The sequence below is a fragment of the Cupressus sempervirens genome, chromosome 11 (genome assembly GCF_028749045.1).
Source record: "Cupressus sempervirens isolate cs-2001-9-10 chromosome 11, ASM2874904v1, whole genome shotgun sequence".
Lineage (NCBI taxonomy): Eukaryota > Viridiplantae > Streptophyta > Pinopsida > Cupressales > Cupressaceae > Cupressus > Cupressus sempervirens.
The window spans coordinates 419,871,466-419,885,489 of record NC_143128.1 but is presented as its reverse complement, the minus strand read 5'-3'; positions in this window follow the sequence as shown (position 1 = coordinate 419,885,489).

The following is a 14,024-nucleotide window of genomic DNA, read 5'->3' as shown; positions in this document are numbered from 1 at the left end:
ATATTTAATTCCTCATGTATATTAGCTAAAAGAGTGAATTAAATTAAATTAAAGTACTAGGACTTATAATTAAATTAATTCAATTAAAAGGTTGATCTAGCCAATTCAATGAATATTCAGGAATTAATTCAAGTAAGTGATTAATATAGATTAATGATTTTCTACATTTGACACTTAGGTTAGATAGCGATTATCAAAATCAGGATTGCTTAGTAAAATAGGACTTAGAATTGATTAAATAGACCATAATTGGTTTAGCATGGCAATGTGCCAATTTTGGGGTATTACATTCCAAACCTAGTCATGATGTTTTCCATCAAAATTTTTGGTTACAACTAGTAGACTACTTGGTATAGCTTTTACCTATTTAGTAAAATAATCAATGACAACCAAGATCCAACTATATCCTCTACTGGACTTAGCACTCATCTCTCCTATAAAGTCTATATGCCACATTTGAAAGGGCTCCTCCATCTCTAGAGTCCTTAAGGGAAAGGATCCATTATACTTTAATTTTCTTAAAAACTTTTGAGACTATTCACACTTTCTTACATATGCATAACAATCCCTAAATATGTTTGGGAAATAGTATCTTGCGTGCAAAATATTATGATCTATAGTTTTAGCTCATAAATTCCCTCCATAAACTCCCCCATGAATTACTTTAAGATAGATTCTACTTGATATGACCCCATCTCAATTTTTCTAGTAGAGATAACCTTAAATTAGAACATACTTTGTTGCCTAGAGATTTATAGTTCTCCTTTGATTCTCATATATATGGTCATGGTATTTCATATGTCTCAAGTACTATACTACTTCACTATACCAAGGACATCTTTCGATACTCATCTCCATGCGTGCAATATTTTTTTCATTTACTTAGGCTACTTCTATGTTTGCATTAGCCATGAGTTTTTACAATCTTTGAACTCTCACCAACTTTCTTATTTGGATGTCAATGTTAAATTCTTGAATTTTATCTACCCATACACAAATTTTCCCTATAGTCTATGTTTTTCTAAAGATACCTTTGACAACAACATTTGGGACACATGCAACAATCTCTAAACTAACCAAGTAAGGTTTGAATAATAGATTTCACTGCTTTCACCAATGCACAAGCTTGCTTGTCATTCTTATCATAATTAAGCTCAACACTTTGTAAAATTTTTCTAAAGAAAGAAATGGGTTTTTCATGCCATTTCAACATAATTTTAAAAATGGTGTGATAAGATGCAAATGAAAAGATTTGGAATGGTTTCTCAAAATCAAGAGCTTTAAGAATTGGAGCTTCTTTAATTTCCTTCTTTATATTTGAAAATGTTTGTAAGGTTTCTTTATCCCAATCCATCTTTTCTCATATTTTCAACATTTTAGCAATAGGCTTTCTTATTTTTGCAAAATTAGAGACAAATATTCTTACAAATTTGATCTAGCCAAAGAATGATTAAAAAACTTTAACTATAGCAAGAATTTCTATGTTATCAATTGCTGCAAATATCTTTGGATCAATCCTTACTCCATCTTTACACACAATATGCCCTAGAAGCTTTCCTTCTATAACCCCAAACATACACCTTTTAGGATTAAGTGATATCTCATACTTAAGACCCCTATTGAATATTTTCTCTAAGTGATTGCAATGATCTGATGCCTTCTTTGAGTAAGCAATGATGCCATCTTGATAAACAACTAGCATAGAATCAATGATTCCTTCAAAAGAAACATCCATGGCCCTTTGAAAAGTGGTACCTACATTGGTCAATCCAAAAGGTATTCTTGCATAAACATAGGTACCCCATCGAGTAGTAAATGTTATTTTGTATTTCTTTGACTCTTTAACTTTCAAGTGATTATACCTTGAAAAACCATCCATCATTGAAGAAATTTATTACCTATCACATTTTGCAATAGTGAGTCCATATTAGGTAATGCATAGTTGTATTTCAAGGATTATATGCTCAAATTTATAAAATCCTCACACAACTTTATATCCCCATTCTTTTTTCTCACTGGGACAAGGTTAGAGATCCATGTGGAGTGCTTGATGGGCTTTATAATTCTAGCATCTCTCATTTTAATTATTTCTTCCTTTATTTTTGGGGCTTGCATAGGGTTAATGGGTATTTGATTTTGTATGAAGGGCTTGACATCATGTTTTAAACGTTATTTCATGCTGGAAAAGATCTTCTCTATAAGATTTTGATTCATCATAAGACTAGGCAAATACATGCCTATACTTTCTTAGCAGAGATATCAATTTTGATATTATCTTAAGAGATAATCTTCTACCAATAAAATTTTTCTTAGGATTGCACTCATTCTCAAGATTAATTTTCTCCACTTCTTCTAGTATGGTGGTGGGTTTAGAAGCCTTAAGACTTTCATGCTCATCAAAATATCTTTCTAAGATAACCAATCCTTTGGGTATCTTATTTGTCTTTAGCTGCACCATTTCCTTTCCAAACAAAGTTTCCTTCTTGTCTTGGGATTCCACAAATTTATTAAAATTAGTGCTTTGATCTTGATATTTCTCTTCATAGGTTAAAAACTCAAGTAAGTCTCTTTCATAATCGAAGACCTATTAGTTATGCACATTGTCTAGCATAGATGGTCTATTTTTCAATTTAATCTATACAATGTTTTCTAATGGGATGTTATCCTATCTGATGCCTATATTAGCCATCAAGTCAGCCAATAAATTATCTTCTCTATTATTCCATTTGATTGAGAATGCATCACATAATTCAATAAAGTCCCAAGTGTAACTCCTATATCATTTTAACCTAGAGATTTTGGTAATGAATCTATTCCTAATCTGATAAAAAATCAATTTAGAATCACAAATACATAAAGTATCTTAATCTTATGTATTTTTGTAAGATTCAACCCTAAGACTAATTCTTCTCATTTAGAGATGTTGTTTTAGATTACGGTAAAAGCAGGTTTTGAAGGGACCCCGAAACCCTTTAACAAAAAATAGAAAGATAAAGCAATACAACCCAACCAGGAAAAAACCTGCAACAAACTGAAGAACAGTATCAAAATCAGGTTTTACAGGGACCTAAAACCACTAGAAAAGTCCAAGAACAAACTTACCTAGGTTTTATAGGGACCTGGAACCATAAACAGTCTAAACTATAAAAAACTAGAAACCAGGACCAGAGACCCCAACCAACAACCAATACCAGACATGCACCAAACCAGAGAACCCACCCCAGTGCCACTATTGCAGCTCCAGGATCATTTTAGCTACTTCCTTACCAATAGCAGCAGTCTCTTGAGTGGAAACAACATCCATTGTAGCAGCAGCTTTCATAGCACTCTTCCTCGAGCTCTGCCTTGTTCTTTTGCTTGGACCCTCAGCCTAAATGATATCTTCATTCACCCCTTTGCCCAAGTTAGCAGTGGCTACCCAAATACTCGAGGTGACTAATTCCATTTTAGTGCTACTCTCCTTGATTAACATTGTGAGGTTTTGCTCATAGTTGTTAAGTTTGTTTGGGATGTCTCCCATCTGTCCTTCCATATGACTAAGTTTAGCATTGATAGTATCCAGGTTATGTTGTAGAATTTCCACCTTTTTCTTCAAATCCATTATTTCATTGTAGATCCAGGAATCAACCTTGAGACTGGTGTCGGCTTTCTCCTTAGCAGAATGCAGGAAGGTAAGCATGGTGTCCCTCTACATATCGTCACAATCATCTTCAGCAGTCTTGTGTGGGGGGGAGCAAATATTGTCATTGATATCCTCCATTTCCGTTTGATCCTCCTTTTGACCCTCAGCATAGTCCTCAGGATGAGCAGAGTCCTTCCTTTTTTCTTCCTCTATCCCCTTAACAGTAGAAATAGTAATAGCTGTATAGTCCTCTTTATTCTTCTCAGCAGGATTCCTCACATTGTTATCTTCCACTTTATTACCCCCACTAGAAATAACCTGGTTACCCTCATTATTAGATTTACTCTGTTCAAAATTACCTTCACTATTGTTTTCCTCTTTTCCTTTTTCATTATTATCTTCAGTCTCCAGATACCTGTCCAAATTAGAACTTAACTCTCCAGTTTCAGTATCATCCTCATCCTCAGGTTTCCAATTCTCACAGCTTTCCAAATTCTCAGTCTCAGACTCCTCATCCTCAAGAACTTGAGAGGCAAAGGGTTTCAAATTCAGAGCATTTTCTTTCCCTTTAACAGAGTCACCCTTCTTACTCTTAATGGGCTCTTTCTTCTTTTCCTTAGAGGGAGTAGAGGCAATGTGCTTGTTTTTACAATATCCCTCAATAAGAAGGATCAGAGCTTCATGAAGAATGGGTTTGGATTCCTTTTTCTTATGGGCTTCTAAACTATTAAGTAAAGAAAACCGTAGAAAGAAGGGGAAAGAAATTCTATCTTTATATCTGAAATGATTTAAAAAAACAAAATGACATTTATGCACTCTTTTATTTCTTCCATCAAGTATGAAATACTCACGGATGCAACAGAGAACATCCCTCCAAATCTCCTTTATCTGGTTCGCATCAAAGAAATCACCATTCTTTTCCAGAAGCTTCTCCTCTTCTTCCGTTTTCGAAAACTTTTTGTAGGCAGCATTTGAAATACTAGTTTTCTTGGTGAATTTTATGCACACCGTAGGAAGCCCTATAATCTCAGCAATAAACTCCTCCGTAAGTTTCACAGTCACACCATGGAGAGTGACTTTTTTCGTTAGACCAATTCTTAAAGAAAGCTGTAGTGATGTGTGGCTTAAAACCATTGAGTCGCTCCATGTAATGAGTCACATTTCCTTTCTGCAAAATTTTCCAAACATCCTTGCGAGCCTTCCATGCCTCACAATTTTTTGGTTCTTGTTTGTGTGGTTCGCCTCCCATCAGCAGAGAATAATAAACACATTCAAACCAGAAAAACTAGACACAAAGAATGAGAGGGTTAGAAAGAAATCTGTTTTTCTTCCCACCAAAAGAAACACCTTTGTTCCGAGAAATGTGCGAACACCACGTTGTTAGTACATTAAAAATTCAATAATAATGAATACTTGAAGCTATTACTAGAGGGATATATGAAAATAACTCTTGCCCCATTTCCTTCCTTACTAAAAGCTCAATCAAAGTACATTTTCCATATCTCACCACCTTCTTCTTGCAAGAATAATTCATTAGGATTATTAATGTTTTAGGTAAATTTACTTATACTTGCCTAAAAATTGTCCATGATAGTCTGACAAAAGTTAAGTCCATAGTTGGGGTCAATGTCCTCTACCAATTCTAATATTTCTTCCATTTATTGAGATAGTTGCATATGAATTATCCAACTGGACATGTCCACCAACCAAATTGACCATTGTCTGCATAGAATCATACCATAGTAGTCTGGTACCTCTACTATTGTGACATCTATGTTTTATGTTATTTTTGGACATGCAAGGATTCTAAAATCAACACTTCTTATAATTCCAACTATATGCGTAGACCTGTTATCTGTTAGAGTAATTATTTATTTACACTTATTAATTAGATCACTATGATTTAATAAATTAAGTTGTCTATTAGTCTACTTTACTTAAGCTATCTCTTAGGTGCATATAATTTATATTTTATATTAATTATAACGCACAACCTAGTTTTTTTTCCTTTTTAGAGTTTTGTTCACCTTTAAGGTTAAAATCTTGTGATTATTGTTTTGTTACATCTTGGAATAAATTATTCTCTCACTCCACTGAGATTTCCAAGCTTCATTTTTTCCTCTTTAGTTTCCTTCTAGCAACAGGTTATTTTGCATGGAGGTGTTCTTGGTGAACTACGAAATTGGTTTTTTCAACTTCTACATGGTATCAGAGCTTCCTTGCTGTTGCCTAGTCTGGAGATCTTGAAGCCATGGTTCAAAGATAAAAGCCCAGCTTTTCATGGTTATTTTTCTTCAATTTGGAGGAGGCACCTTTTTCTAGTGCACTTTGAGCAAAAATGGATGCTACCATTGTGCTCAGAAGGCCAAGTACAGTCAAAATCCATATAAAATTTGTTTTTTTTGCCATAGTAGCCTCTAGGAATTTTTTTCCATTTCCTAAGCCATACGGCTCAAAAAAACAAAAACAAAATATTTTTTTTGTATTTTTGTATTTTTTTGGTGCACCTAACATGCCGCCAACATGCCACTACTGTGCCACCACCCCATCGCCGCTACCGTCGCAATGCCACCCGACTGTCACCAATGCTATAGAGCTACCTGACCACCACCTCTACCACTTAGTTACCACCCACTGGCTGCTAATAGGTGATGTTAGCAATCTGACAACTGACATCATCTTGCCAGTGGGATTTTCAATTTTTTTGGCAACTATATTTTTTCTTCGATGATTGGAAATTTTTTCCAACAAGCAAATTTTTTTTTCGATGAGTGGATTTTTTTTTGACTGACAGTAATTTGATGGTCATATGGCCATCAAATGTTTTCCCATCTCTGTATTTTTCTAGTTAGCTCATTATTTGGAGGAGTAGTTGGTTTTTTAGTTGTATATTTTGTATATGTTGTCTGTTTTCAAAAAATGAAATATCGTCAAAAAGATATTTCCAAGCCAAAGATGATGATGCTAGTTTCATTATATGATTCAACCATTTGAGCTCTTATTTTTGGCATTGAAGTAGAGGCTTTAGTTTCCTACATCTCTATGTCTGAAATCCAAGTTTTCTTCTAGTTTTTATTATGCTTTCCTTAGTTTTTCTTTGGTATACGAGGGATAGATTTATACATTGTGGGGGGCGGGGGGGGGGGGGGGGGGGGGGGTACATCTTTCTTTCTATAACTTAATTCAACAAAAACCCTTCTACTTTTGTCTTTTTCCCTCAATGTCAAAACTCTCTATGGCCCAACTGACACCACACAACTACCATACTTAGAAAGCACACATGACTTGGCTTCTTATATCACATGGTTTATGGTCATGTCTGGATGAAAATCAACTTGTCTTGCAGTGCCCCTTTGAGGTTCTTCAATACATAAACAAAATAGATGAAGCCATGGGATTGCTTGCATTAAACATCTCTAATAGTCTCCTATTTCACATGGATGGTTCAACCACTCCTTGGGCTATTTGGACCAAGTTTTCCAACTTATTTGGCATAGTGAATGAGTTTTGAGCACTATAACTTGATGCATAGTTGACTACTTTGACTCTTACCAATTTTCCTACCATGGAGGACTTCTTGATGAAGTTCAAATCTCTATATTTAGTTTGATAGGGATGTGGAAAAACCAAGATAGATGATGAGTGTATTTTTTTGATACTCTCAAAGTTGAGAGGACAATATCAGATCTTTTCTTCCACTTTCTACTCCACTATGGATGCTTTGGGAAATAGACATGTCATGCCTTCTTTTGAGACATTCTGTGATTTTTTGACATAGAAATAGGCAAAGATCCAATAGATGGATGCTTCTGGCTCTTCTAGCCAAGCATTGGTTGCTCAATCTTCAGAGGGAAACCAAAACTGAAAGCCAAACCAAAGAAAGATACACAAAAAACTGATTCCAAACCTCTAGCTAACCCTTCCAAGGGTAAATCTTCTTCAAAGTCTATCGAGTCTTCCTCCAAGACTAAGAAGAAATTAGTTGAGACCTGTAGTTTTTGTTGAAAGGATGGACATCCCATTTCCAGGTGCTAGAAATGTTTGGAGGCTTTAGAGGAAGCCATGTAGGAGCATCACATTTTTGCTCCTAAGTCTTCATCCCCACCTACAAGGAAAGGTCACGCTCTTACTACATGAGCAATGACTTCTGGGCCCACCTGGAATCTTGATTTTAGTGCCTCTCACCATATGACTCACACTGAATAGTTGGTCACCTCACTTGCTCCTTGTGCTACTTCATAGATTGCTATTAGGAACTCATCACATCTTTCAGTCTTGAGTTCTAGTTCTGTTGCATTAGTTGGGGGTTCTCTTCAGGATGTTCTTTTGTCCCTAACATCTCAACAAACCTATTGTCAATTTATTAGATTTTCCACTCTGGCTTTGGTAAGACAGTTGAGTTCTCACCACATGATGTGTTTATTTAGGACTTACATGATTCTGAGTTGATAGTGGCTACAGGGAGTGTTGATTGTGCATCTTTCCTATATAGATTTGATGGATTTGAGTCTTCTGATGGCACAGGTTCCTATCTTATAGCACATATAGATTCAATAAGTAGACTTTGGCATGAGCATTTGAGCCATGGTAATTATAGATATCTTCAACAAATGAGCACATAGGCACTTGTTCTTGGGCTTCCTTAGATTTCTTACACAAACAATTTTTTTCAGGGTTATGCTCTTGGCAAACAACATAGAGATCCTTTTCCACATGGACAAGCTATTCATTCTCTGGCACCATTGGAGTTGATTCGTAGTGACCTCATGTCATTTCCCACTCCTTTTTGTGGTGCCAAATATGTGCTTACTTTCATTGATGACTTCTCTAGGTGCTCATGGATGTACTTTTTAAAATAAAAGTCTGATATCTTTGATTCATTTCAAGTCTTCAAGACATTTGTATAGAAGAAATTCAATCTTTCTATTTGGAAGATACACAGAGATAATGGGGGGGAGTATGTGAACCAAGATTTTTGGGATTTTTGTTGTGAGCATGGTCTTTGACATTAGTCTTTAGTGCCCTACACCCCTCATCAAAATGGTGTGGCAGAGAGAAAGAATAGAACACTTTGGGAGATGACTAATTGTATGATACAATCTAGGTCCATGGATTCATCTTTTTGGGCAGAGGTAGTCAATTGTGCCAACTATATTCAGAATCAAATGCCTCACAAGGTAGTTCAACATATGACTTCTAAGGAGGCTTGGTCTCATGTCAAGCCTAATGTATCTTCATTTCAAATTTTAGGTAGTGAAGCATGGGCATTTGTACCTAATGCTGAGAGGAGAGAAATGGAGAAAAAGAGATGACACCTTATTTTTGTTGGCTAATGTGAGGATGTTAAGGCATATAGGTTGTTTGATCTTGATTCTAGATAGGTCCTATTTCGATAGGATGTCTAGTTTGATGAGTGCCTTGCTGCAATAGTTACCCTACCTCCAGAGTCCACTTCACTTACCACTACTCCCTCATCCTTTCTAGTCTCTTTTTTGGATGATGCAGATGATCATCTTGGTGATCCCCATTTACCTCCACCATAGGATCCTCCACAGATGCCTAATTGGGCTTGTGTTATAGTTGAGGCTGCAAGATCTCTAGCTCGTGAACCTTCTACTTCCTGTCACACCCATTCTCATATTGTGGGTTTTAGTCTTCTAAGTCATGCTATTTACAGTGATCCTTAGACATTTGCAATAGTGACAAGACATACTAAGTGAGACAGTGCCATGGAGGAGAAGTATTCTTCTTTGATAAAGAATCATTCTTGGGATCTTTGTTCTCTTCCTAAGAGAAGAAAGTTAGTGTGATGAAAATGGTTATATCATACTAAGTTTTCTGCTAATGGTTCCTTTTGATAAGTGCAAGGCATATCTTGTTGTGAAGGATTTTTCACAGGTTGAAGGTATTGATTACACTGAGACATTTGCCCTTGTTTCCAAGATGAACTCTATTCACCTTGTCTTATCCCTTGTATCTTCTCATGGATGAACCATTTTTTAGATGGATGTGAAGAGTGCATTCTTGCATGGTGATCTTACTAAGGAAATTTACATGGAGCAGCCTCAAGGATTTGTGTAGGATTCTTTCTTGGTTTTCAAACTTCAATGCTCATTGTATGCTCTCAAATGGGCCCCTTGGGCTTGGTATGAGAAGATGGACTCCTTTCTACTTTCTATGGGCTTCACACATTGCCATTCCAATCCTATAGTTTACATTTAGTGTCTTGATGATGAGGTTTTGATCCTTGTGCTATATGCTAATGATCTTCTCCTCATAGGAAGCTCATCCTCTATGATTCTAGATGTTCAATGTGCATTGATGGAATAGTTTGAGATGACTGATCTCAATCTATTACACTACTTTCTTGGTCTACAAATTGTTTAGTCCTCTACTAGGATCTTTGTTTACTAGTAGAAGTATTCTCTTGACATGCTTCGATGCTTTGACATGCTTGATTGTAAGCCTACTCCCACACCTTTTTAGTCAGGTGTTATCTTTTCTACCTCTTGCACTTTGCCTTTAGTGGATCCTACATTGTATCGATAGTTGGTTTGTAGTTTGTTGTACCTAACACATACTCATCCTGATCTCTCCTTTCCAATTGGTCTTGTCTCTCAATTTTCACATGATCCTCATGAGAGTCATTAGAAAGCTACCAAGTATATTTTAAGATACATTTAGGGCACACTTATGTATGGAATTCATTATACATATAGAATTCCTCACATTGTTGGCTTTACTAACTCAGATTGGGTTGGTGATGTTGATGATCAGAAGTCTACTTTTGGCTTTGTCTTTTGTCTTGGCTCTGGTCCTATCACCTGGTCATGTAAGAAGTAGAATGCTCATGCACTTTCATCTATAAAGGCTAAGTATAGAGCAACAATTCATGCTAGTTAGGAGATTTTATGGCTTCAAAAGTTGATGAATGAGTTTGGTTTTCCTCCTAATCATCCCACTATTCTGTGGTGCAATAATCAGAGTGCTATTTACATTTTCTGCAACCCGATGGAACATCAACACACTAAACACATTGAGCTTCATATGCATTTCATCCATCAGTAGATTTAGGATGGTGTTCTCTCTTTGGAGTATATTCCCATTGATGCATAGGTTGTTGACATCTTCACCAAAACTTTTGCATCACTATGTTATCTTCAATTGCATTCTATGTTTGGAGTTATAGAAGTTGTCCTTGGGGGTCTTGTTGAGGCCTTCCTTCCTTCATGTTTTTTCAGCATGTTTGTTCTATCTCTTTTTGGAGAGGAGTTTTTCCCACTGGGTTTTCTCCGTTGTCTCTAGTTTATAGAGATTTCCTTGTTTTGGGTACTTGATCTAGCCTTGTTGCTGGGACCCATTTTCCTCCTTTCATAGCTATGATAGGTTAACTTACCTCCTGAGCTTTACTTAAGGGGGGGTGTTAGAGAAATTATTTGTTTACACTTATTAATTAGATCATTTTTATTTAATTAATTAAGTTGTCTATTACTCTAGTTTACTTAAGCTATCTCTTAGGTGCATGTAATTAATATTTTATATTAATTATAATGCGCAACCTAGTTTTTTTCCTTTTTAGGGTTTTGTTCACCTTTAAGGTTGAACTCTTGTAATTATTATTTTGTTACATCTTGGAATGCATTATTCTCTCACTCCGCTAAGATTTTAGAGGTTCACTTTTTTCTCTTTGGTTTCCTTCCACCAATAGGTTATTTTGTATGCAGGTGTTCTTAGTGAACTGTGAAGTTGGTTTTCTCAACTTCTAAATTATCCATTTCATATCATCTTCGATAAGGTGTATCTATTATCAATCCCAACTCTCTCATAACATTTAGAAGCATAATATTCACTGTAACACCTGAATCAATCATATAATCTTAGGAAATTTATTATTAATTAGTAGAGTCAAGTAAAAAGGATCCACTTGTGATGAGTTTTCAATAACATTGGTTCCAAGATATATAATTGGTAGCCCACTAATAGTTGGCCCTTTTGTATGATATTCAACATGGGTTTCATTCACTTTAGATAGAATAACCATCACTTCTTTTTATTGTTCAAGAATCTTAATAATTTCAAGAAAAGGAACTAAAATATTTACTTGAGATGAAGCATTGGAAATAAATGAATTAGCATGTACTAGTTGCTTACCTATTAATATTTAATCAATAGGGTTTGTTAGCTTTAGAAGAATCACTTTATCTTGGGCATGTTGATCATATAATATTAATTTCTCATTTTCTTTCTTCTATAAACTTGTAGTGCCTCTCCTATCATGTATATCCATGACATTCACACATGGAGTTAGGGATCAAACCTTTCATGTTGAGCCAATGTCATCCTTGTATGGGTGATGTATCTTTATATTGTTAATTTAACCCTCTAATAATTTGTAAATCTAGATTCATAATGCATTATGTGATTGGAATCATGAGCATCTCTAAACAATTAGGATTATTTAGTTGTCATGGAAAAGATTACATTAAATGTTGTTTTAATGGATTAGAGAGATTTTATTTGTTTGATTTAATATTTATTTTATTTGCCAGCTAATTTGTCGTAGTTAAATTCCAATTTCTTTGGGAAATGGACCAATTAGTTTATTAAGTAATTGAATAATCTAATTTATAAGTCACTTTAATAAAAGTTGTTATATTAGAAAAAAGTGATTTTCTATTCTCACTTCTCACTTTTCTATTTCATGGTTTTGGAGGAAATTCCTCAAAACCCTCTTATGAGAATTCAATGTTTTTCTCGTTGCACAATTTTGGCTCAATGGATCATCATGATACTGGTCTCATTGGATTAACATCAGGATTGATTCTCTATGGCAATAGTTTCATTTGATTCAAAGACCTTATTATTTTATGGTGGAATTTCTTATTTCTCCCTTTTGGCTATGATGTAGGGCTTTTTGCACTTATCATTTTTAGTCTATTTTATTTTATTATTTCAATTACTAAATGTTAGGGAGTGGAGAACTAGCATTCCCCTCCATCTTTATGCAATTCTATCACCTAGTTGGATGGGTCTGAGTGTTTTAAGTTTATAACATAGGGGTTTGTAAGCTTTCCTGCTGTTATGCTGCCAAATTTCTCTGAAGTGTCTAGGTCCAAGATTTTACTTAAAATGTTTGATGTTGGGTGAAGTTAGACCAATGGGTTTTAATTTTTTTGATTTATTTGATGTTTGATTTTTGAGTGTTTTGATATCATCTCATTTTGTGTGCCATCTAGTTTTTGCCTATTTCTTTATTCGGCTTAATTAGAGCTTGGATCTTGTAGCCATTTCCTTAGTGATTAGGGTCATGGAATCAGAATGTTTATAGGACATTCTAGGGTATTTTATTTCCAAATTTGAACTCATGCTTCTATATTAATTTTTGTGGACTTGTGTCTTTTGCCAGATTTGCGAGATTATGAATCTGACCCTATTTAGTGAATTTTATTGGACCCTTGGTCTTGTGACCCAATTATTGAGCCGAGGTTTTAGTTTCATTGCTATCTAAGAAGTTTTGATTTTGGGCTTTTTATTCCTGCCTCATTTCACATGCCACTCATATTTGTTTGGGGTTTTTACAATATCTTCTTGGATTGTTGAAATGGATTGTATTCCATGTTTCTTTTCTTGTTGTGCTTCTACTTCATGGACATTGGGATTCATGTCAAATCCATACTCCTATATTTAGGATGGATGAGTAAGTTCATGATAATTTGTGATTTATTACATTATTGAGATTCATGTCAAATTCTTACTCTCAGATATAGGTCAGTTGAGTGAGATTGTTATATTTGTATCATTGTTGCATTTCTAATATCCAACCTTGGTATTATGTGATTATATTCTTGAACTTGGTTCTATCCACATATGAGCATGTGCTTGTGCATATGATAGGATCTTGTGAGACCCAAATTACCAGATATAGGCCAATGGAGTAATTTTTCATTTAGGGGTTGGGTTGGAAACTTGCATTGCCTACATGTACTCATCATGTGATGAGCATGGGTATGTCAAGTAGATGTGTGGAGTGGATTCTCTCATGTACCTCGATGTGAAAGTGGCTAACCACATTATGTGAAGAGGTTCTAATAAGTGATAACCAAATAAACTAATGGGATAATAAAACTTAATGATAAGGTAAGTAAACAAGTGTACGTTATTCAAGCATCCCAAGGGAGCCAGAGTGAGGGTATAGTGTTGGGCCTCCTACATGAGAATGTTATCACACTAGGTTTTGGGCCTCCTTCAGGAGTGTGTTACTAGACTAGGTATTGGAAATCCTAGGGAGCGTGTTACTGTGTCACATATAGCTTGGGATTTCTGATGCCAAGCACCTATACTCCAATAGAGTCCTTACATAATTATCCTATAGTGAATCTAACCAATGAAATATTGTACATCA